Consider the following 8,050-nt stretch of genomic DNA (forward strand, 5'->3'; position numbering starts at 1 on the left):
TTCATGGTCAGCATTCTAGATGAAGGTCTTATATCCTAATGATCACCAATAGATTCATCAGTGATGTGTAATGTGCTACATTTAGTATTTTAGCAGTCAACAATCATTCACATATTCTAAGTTCAGTGTGGCTCTTTGATCATAGATTTTGGTGGATAAAAATAGCTAAATGCTGTCAATAAGTCTTTTGGTGTTCTACTTGGTCTTTTAAAATAACGAGCCAAAGAGCTAGAATAAATTGTTTTGTATCTTTTGATACTGTCTAATAAATAGCATATACCTTAAAAACTGCTACCAGTCATGAGGACTGTGGCAATGTTCCTGTAAACTAAGATGTCTTTGTGACTGGCAGTTGGAGAACAAGTTTTATCTGTACTCTCCAGCCATATTGTTCTTTAGAGAAATATTTCAGTTAAAAATTAAATTGGGAGCTTGGGGGGGTCTGGGTAGCTCAAATAGTAGAATGCTTGCCTAGCACATATAAAGCCCTGCGTTCAATCCCTAGTGCCACAAAAATTAGTTATAATTTTTTAAAGTAAATGAACAGTACATTTCTGAAAGGAAATTGAAAAGGGATATGGAACATTTGTCCAAAGACTAGAACTAATTTGTGTCTTCAGACAGCATAAGACCATGGTTTATGTATGTAAAAAAGAGTTTGTCAGCTGCAGCTTATTCCTCAAAAGGAAATATACATATCTACATAAAAATTTTATTGCACTTTATTGATTTATATCATTAACTGTACATTAATTTAGGATTGCAAAAGCAACTGTATAATAAAGCAAATCTCAGAGAAAGTATTAGCATTGTCCTACTTTTGCTGATTATGTCAACATAATTATGAAATACAGTTTAAGAGTATCATTGACCTGAGTCACAGAGCTTTCATCTATTTCCACCAAAGCACATCTGTAATTATTTATGTTTCCAAGTGTATTTACTAAAAGCTGCTAGGCACTGAGTGTCAGTGTTGGCTCCTGAATATGGGAGTGAAAAGGACAGGCATGATTCCTGCCTTAATCAACCTTCTAATTCATTTCTGGACTTAAAATTCTGAGATATGACCTTGATTTCCCACCAAGAATAATTAGCAAGCATTTTAAGTCCACTGCCAAGTTGTGCTTCTCTCTCTAATACCACTGAGGATGTCGAATGCAGGGAATGGGAACACACTCAGAGACTGCTCGTGTTTAGCACACATAAAGCTGGCTTAAAGAAAAGAAATTCCAGCAAGGGAGTTTAATTTCACCCTGTAAAATATGTAAACTATAGAGTAGTGACTATAATGTGACTAGGAGGGCAATGTAAATGAGAAACACTTCTTTTCAAGGCTTATTCTTCATAGAAGTAAGTGACGCTAGTACCTCTTGCTTCTTTTGTTATTATTGTTCCTTTGTGAAAAAGCGATGAGAGAATGTGAGACATCAGACATGATCTGAAACTAGTACTCCCATCTTACAGACAAAGTGTTAAGACGTGGAAAGATAAAGTAAACACCACGCGTTAGCTATACTGCCAGACCTCGTCCAAATACCCTACGCAGTGTTCCAGTACAATACAGTACTTCATCAGCATAAAATAAAGTCTGATTTTGTCTCCTGTGTGGATTTAACTGTTTTGTAACTGAAGCAAAAAGAAAAACTCCTCAAAAAGAGATGTTACAAAGTAAAATTATATAAAGTAAGTACAGAGTAACTAAAATACTGTAATGCCAGAAAGTCATTATCTATTATTACCAGTTAATTGCCTAAAATATTTTTGTAATTGTTCTCAAATGATCTTACAGCCATGATTCGCTGAATTTCTCTATAACTGAGCAAAACCTGTTGAGCAGCCCAGTTCCCTGTTCATTTGATACTCAGCATCTTGTATGCACTCAAACTTACGCTGTATCTATCCTGAATGAGAGTGAGCATTTCTCTCTTGAAGTGCCCATTCTGCTAGGCTTATAATTCTTTTTTAAAAAAGAGTAGGAAACAATTGGTGAATTTTTAAGAGTAAAGTGCTCATTAGGTTGAAACTGAAAACACTGTGAGATTTGGGAAATGAAGAACAAGAAGGGTTCAAGATCAAACATTACGCTTTCTCCTCTGTGTTACCAGTGAACAAGAAGTCTCCCACCATGCCGAGGAGACTTGATTGTCTGTATGCAAGGTTAGCTACTGAACTTGTCTTGTGAACATCTTCTCAAACAAAACATAAAGGATCAGCCAATGTCTCCCTTCACTGCATTAGAGTTATGGTATTGCTTTGTTTAGGAAGTAAACTTGATATAGAATTGTGTTGATAGTTGAAAACTGAACCTGGAAGCTCATGAAATAAAATTTAATAAATAAGTACAATAGCATATATTTGAGTCATATCACCTGCCCCATGGCACTCCTCATTGAGATTGCATTAATAAATGAATAAATGGGATCTCTTGGAAAAGTCTTGGCTGAAAAGAAAAGAGAACATGAGAACATTTGTAAACTTAGAAAAATGATTTTAAAATTTTCCTCTATTCTGGTCATAATGTATTACTAAATGTAATAGTGTTTTGTATATTTCTTCAATAAAAAAACATATGTGCTACAGAGAAAAAGTGTTTCATTTGACCCATCATGTATATAGTATTCCAAACAAAACTACAGACACACACATTCATAAAATCTTTTCACTTGGGCCAGGATGTATCTCAGTTGTAGACTTGCTTGCACAAGGCCTTATGTTTCATATTTACTACTGCATAAGACAGGAATGGTGAGACATACCTGTAATCCATCCCAGCTCTTGGGAGGTAGAGGCAAGAGAATCAGGAGATCAAAGCCACCCTTGGTCACATAATGACTTTGATGCCAAGCCTGGAGCACATGAGATTCAGACTCAAAAACATTTTTTTGTTTTGTTTTGCTTTTACAAGGTAAGGTCTTGCTCTAGCCCAGCCTGACATGGAATTTACTCTGTATTCTCAGGCTGGCTTCAAACTCATGGTGATCCTCCTGCCTTTACCTCCCGAGTGCTGGGATTAAAGGTGTGCACCACCACAATATTTGTTTAAGTTTTTTATTTTTATTTATTTATTAGACATAGAGAGAGGGAGGGAGGGAGAATGGGTGTGCCAGGGCCTCTAGCCCCTGCAAATGAACTCCAGATGCATGCACTACTATGTGCATGTGGCTTATGTGGGACCTGGAGAATCAAGCCTGAGTCCTTGGGCTTCACAGGCAAGCACCTTAACCACTAAGCCATCTCTCTAGCCCAAAAATAAGTCTTTAAGTTAAAAAAATTAAGTGCTCCATTTAATCCATTTGCATGCTAGTCCAAGTTCTTTCACACTAAATGCTCTTGACTTCTTGCTTTTGTTACTTGCAGTGAAGTAGATAGTCATAGTTTCTTAAACAAGGCATGCTTTCTCATACCTCTGTCACTCCGTACCAACAGTTTCCTTAATCTGGAGCCCATTCCGCTCCCCTGTCTGCTCATCTTTCTCCCATTCACCCCTCCACACTCACTGCAAGTGTGGCTACTTCTCAGCTTCTATGTTTCAAATTTCCTCCGTGACCCCATCCTGCCTGCTCATTTCTCTCCTTCCTTGTTCTCATCAACACCATGTCTGCTAAGCTGTGAGCAGCAGAGAAGAAAGACACTGCTTCCCATCCCTCTGTTTCTCCAGTATTTACAGAATCGGCTACATGGTGCAGATTTGTTAACTTCAGCACATAGTTCAAATCTCTCCAGCACCTTGAAAGCAAGTGCAGCTAGGCAGCATTGCCTCTAGAGGGCAGCGTTTGGAATGATCTTCCAAAACCCAGCACAAATGTCACTCTTAGCAAGAAGATACCTTCCTATAAATCACAGTGACAAATACATTCCGGGAGAAATTATCTTTTGATGAATGGACACTGGAATAAAGTTATGGAAAACTTGTCATGCTTTTAAAAATCATAATGCAAACGAGTAGAAAGATTCTAAGAAATATTACAGAGAAAACAAGGGAAGTGTAGCTTCTTAAAGTCATTAAAAAGCAGATAACGAGCTCCTGGCAGCCTTCTATTTTCTGCTTTGATTTTTTTGAGCCCCCTCTGTGTCTACCTCCATCTCTCTGGAGATGGTACTGAAGGGATTTTCTAACACACCCTCCAAGTGTCATTGAGGAAGTGAGGGCAGAAAGAATGTACCAGCCACAGGATGGGAACCCTTACAGTGAGGCACGTCCTCCCCCAGAGACTGACTGGTGCATTCATGAACTCGCAGTGACTACTGACAACTTGACTGAGGAGGGCCCTTAGTGGAATGAGGGCAGGGAAGGGGTGACAAAAGAAGATAACCTGGAAGGAATACTACTTATTTTCAGCATACTCATATATTAAAGTTTTTAATAAAAGTTTAAAAGGCCGGACATGGTGATCCACACCTTTAATCCCAGCATTTGGGAGGCAGAGATGGGAGGATGGCTGTGTGTTTGAAGCCAGCCTGAGACTACATATTGAATTCCAGGTCAGCCTGGGTGAGAGCAAGACCCTACCTCAAAATAAATAAGTAAATAAAAGTTTAAAAACTCTGAGCTTTAAAGAACTATACATAATCTTAATTGAAGGGGGGGGAGTAGATAATGAAGCCAAGTTGGCAACTGCAACCCATGGAATGCCCAAAGATTGAATTTGGCACCAAGATCTTATCACTGAATGTGTTCTGTCACACTCTTCTATAGGTTTGTTTTCTGTATCATTCGATGGCAGGGCATATACAGCTACCTTCTTTTCTCAAAAACCTGAACGATGTTCATAAATTCGCACCACACATTGTTGAATTCCATATTTTTCTGTTCTAAGTAATGATACATGAAAATGTATGTGTATGTTACATACACAATATCTATACGCAGAGAAAGTTGGAATATTTCTATTGCATGGGCTTTTGAAAAGGGGTAGTAGTTTTCCTAAATTTCCCTCTCACTAAGAATATCAATTCACACTTCCACCAAAAGTTCTTTACATGTCATGATTAACCATAAACTTAACAACTGATGTGCTCCATGCCAGTGTTCAGTCAAATACAAGAATTCTGATGACTTCTGGCTACCCATCCATTATTTGGAACGTAACACTTAGTCAATATGAGTTGACTATTAAAACAATGAGTCAGTAAATAAAAGTGATGCTATCATATGTACTTAAATGTATTTCTAGTCTTTCTTGTGTCTCATAGATCACTAGGCATGCTGACAATTCTATTATTATTGCCATACTATACTGTTTCTAAGTATCTTTTGATACCTGCTAAGTGTGGTCCCCAATTATTTTTTTTAAATTATTGTGACACTTGTTCAAGAAGAAAAAAGTAAATGGAGTACTTTTATTACAGTAAACTAAAGTTATAAATTACAATAGCTTTGAGACCTTCAAAACTCCATCATTAATTTATATATTTATTTTTGTATGAAATGATATTGAAATGTGTTGAAGCATCTGGAAATTTGCAGATCAATAAGAGACCTTATTAACAAGAGGATTGTCTTTCAATACAGCCTGTGATTGGTTAATAATTTATATTTTCTTTTTTTTTTTTTCCATTGGTTTTTCGAGGTAGGGTTTCACTCTAGCTCAGGCAGACCTGGAATTCACTATGTAGTCTCAGGGTAGCCTCTAACTCATGATGATCCTCCAACCTCCCAAGTGCTGGGATTAAAGGCATGCACCGCCACACCCAGCTAGTTTATATTTTCTTTCACAAGTATTTCTTATATATAAACTCTGTTACAAAAAAATTATACAAGCCAATCATGCTGGCTCACAATAACAATCCCAGCACTAGGGAGGCTGATACAGTAGAATTGCTCAGATAGTCTAGCTTGAGCTACAGAGTGAGATCCTATCTTAAAAAGAAAAAAAAGAGAGAAAGAGCATACAGAGGCTAAATAAATTTTTGAATAACCACATTACATTTTTTAAATAACCATAAGTGAACTCTACATATCAGACTTACGTTACATGGGAAATTGCCATTCCTAGATATTCATCACAAATTATGGCATAAGTTTTTAAACTTTTTTCATGTATGCTACAATAAATGTGATCATTGCAATGTTTTAAACATACAATAAAGATTGAATAGCTATAATGAACATTGATATGCTATGACTTCTTTAAATTTTGTTTCCACATACTTGAAACAGCAGTAGCCTGAAGAAACTTAGTGTCTATAATTACTGATGATAATTTTGCCCCTTCTTTTGTAGATTAAAAAAAGCAAATAAACAGACGATTATAAAATACCTTATCATTTTGCAAAAATAAAATTACACAAATGAATGCCATTTTGCAGATAATGCTGGTGATTGGTTATGGGTGTATTGGCAGGCAATACGTGTAAACACGGTATTTGTAAACTGACACATGCACACGTGGGCTTGTGCATAAGTTGTTCTCATCATTGTGACCAAATGCCTGACAAGAAGCCACTTAAGGGAAGGTTTCTGTTCCCCTCACAGCTGGAGGGAAGAGAGGCCACCGTGGTGGAGCCGCATCCCCATAGACGCCTGACTCTCCCTTGCTCTCAGTCTTCACAAACCAAGAAGCGCAGGCTGAACAGAAACAGAACAACCAAAGCCCCTGGACCTCCCTGGGCCTGAGATTTGCTTCTTGCAGCTCCCACCTCCCAGAGTTTTCACACTCGCCCTGTGGGAGAAGTGCTCTGCTTCTGGGAATTTTACAGTTAAGAAACTTGGCAGTGTCATGGCTGGCTTGGAGACTGAGACGCTGCACGGATGCCTGGGGACACGCTGGGGCTCCGGGCGTTCATCCAAAATCATTGCGCTCGGCCAAGACAGCGGATCGTCACTGCTTCGTGAGCAAGCCTGCCTGCTCCCTGTTCATTCCTCCACACAAAGTTTTCTATCGACACTGTCAGTTTAGGATACCTTCCATTGTAGTCAGGGGCACCCCCAACATACTTAACCGCCCCCCCCCCCCGAATTCAACCCTCACTTGAGTTTCCCACTCTTGGGAGCTTCCACCCACTCTTACTGATTGGATGTTATTCTTGTTTGTGATTAAATCTGCCAGATTGTTTCTGTCTTTGCTATAATTCTGATTCCTGTACAATAAAGCTTATTGCAAATATCCCTTCACTCTCTCCTTGCTAGATTTTTGGTGGTCTTGGCTTGGCTTGGAGACAACAATGCTCTGTCGTTCTCTAAGAGTCCAGTTCAACAGAGCAAAGCTGCTCCCCCCAGGTCAGTTTTGGTGGTGAGAGCAGAGCTGACTGACTTCCCCTCCAGCTTCACCCCAAAACTGTACTAACAACTGGGAAATACTATACCCAAACCCCAAGAAACAGTGCAAAGGTACAAACATGTGATGTGAGTGAAGCCAGTTGAGTGAGAGCAGAGCACATAAATAGATGACTATCTGTGTCTGTTGCTTATTTTGCACCAATCCTAAGTAGTAAGAAGAGTTTTGCTTAAAAACAGGATCACACTTGGATTAAAAATTCATAGACCTAAGCTTCTCTGTGAGTACACATGACTAATTTGAAGGGGAGAAAGATGCTGAATGTGTGTTTAATAGGGAGGCTGTGCATACGTGTGGTGAGTAATGGTGAGTGTTGGAACAAAAGTCATGTATGATGATCAAATACTAACTGAGTAGGATATCTCCATTATGAATTTAGCAGGGAGGAACTGACTGGGTGGGGATGTTGGTATCAGTGAGGCATGAGCCACCAGGTGCCCGAACATGAAACTAGATGGGGTTTATACAAAGTAAAGGATCAAACAACCAAGTTTGTTATTATGAATCAAGCACTAGGTTCATTGATTTTCAAATGTTTTATTTAATTAACTTTAAGTTCATTTAATTTCATTTACTCTACTTTATCCCCATGTAAATGAAAAAAATTAACAAAAATAAAAATGACATAGGGACCTCTGTGACCCTCGAGCAGTTCTAATATTCATTCACATGTTCAAATTTTTTTGAGAATTTTGATTATTTTTGTCTCTGAGCCTGGGGTAGAAAGGTAAATCAAAGCATCAAGGTTCTCACAGTCAGATGTTGGAATAAAC

The sequence above is a fragment of the Jaculus jaculus genome, chromosome 15, assembly GCF_020740685.1.
Source record: "Jaculus jaculus isolate mJacJac1 chromosome 15, mJacJac1.mat.Y.cur, whole genome shotgun sequence".
Taxonomy (NCBI): Eukaryota; Metazoa; Chordata; class Mammalia; order Rodentia; family Dipodidae; genus Jaculus; species Jaculus jaculus.